The sequence below is a fragment of the Anopheles coustani genome (assembly GCF_943734705.1).
Source record: "Anopheles coustani chromosome X unlocalized genomic scaffold, idAnoCousDA_361_x.2 X_unloc_51, whole genome shotgun sequence".
Lineage (NCBI taxonomy): Eukaryota > Metazoa > Arthropoda > Insecta > Diptera > Culicidae > Anopheles > Anopheles coustani.
In genome coordinates, this window is record NW_026525161.1 from 20,001 (window position 1) to 20,573 (window position 573).

General features: G+C 51.5%; 1 non-coding gene across 1 annotated transcript; it reads right to left on the reverse strand.

Moving 5' to 3' along the window:
* Positions 1-207: 207 nt before the first annotated feature.
* LOC131270719 (5.8S ribosomal RNA) lies at positions 208-362 on the reverse strand. The gene has a single exon (XR_009179739.1). It is a non-coding gene; the product is annotated as a 5.8S ribosomal RNA (ribosomal RNA).
* Between the last annotated feature and the right edge of the window lie 211 nt (positions 363-573).

Here is a 573-nt window from a genome sequence, read left to right on the forward strand (position 1 = left end):
GACACCACAAGCACGCCTTCTCCTCGTACTTCCGCCTCACGCGGGAACACGGACGCTCTAAATACTTCGAATTCCAATGCCAGTATATTGTAAACCACGGGTTCTTTAATGCTAGCGGGTCGTCGCGACCCTAGTTAACATCATGGTGCACGTCTCGTGACGGGTGTCACGGCGTAGTTAAATGTATGCGATACATTTCTCAAATATAAGCGCTCAGTCATCTGTACATCATGGTAGGTTCCCACGACGTGCAATATGCGTTCAACTTATCAATGTTCATGTGTCCTGCAGTTCACATTATGACGCGCAGTTAGCTGCGGTCTTCATCGATCCATGAGCCGAGTGATCCACTGCCGAGGGTGACTAACTTGCGTAAGCCGCCGCTGTGCGCGTATACCCGTTCCCCGTAGGGAGGAGCAAGCCGCCGCTTAGAGACGAAGCATAAAGTGTCCTCATTCCACATAGGGCAAGCTGGATTAATCCATTTTACCCAGGACGGCCGAAGCGGCGTGGACCAGGGGAGAACTGAACCTTATACTTCACACCACAGTAAGTCTACGTGTCCTCTTCCAC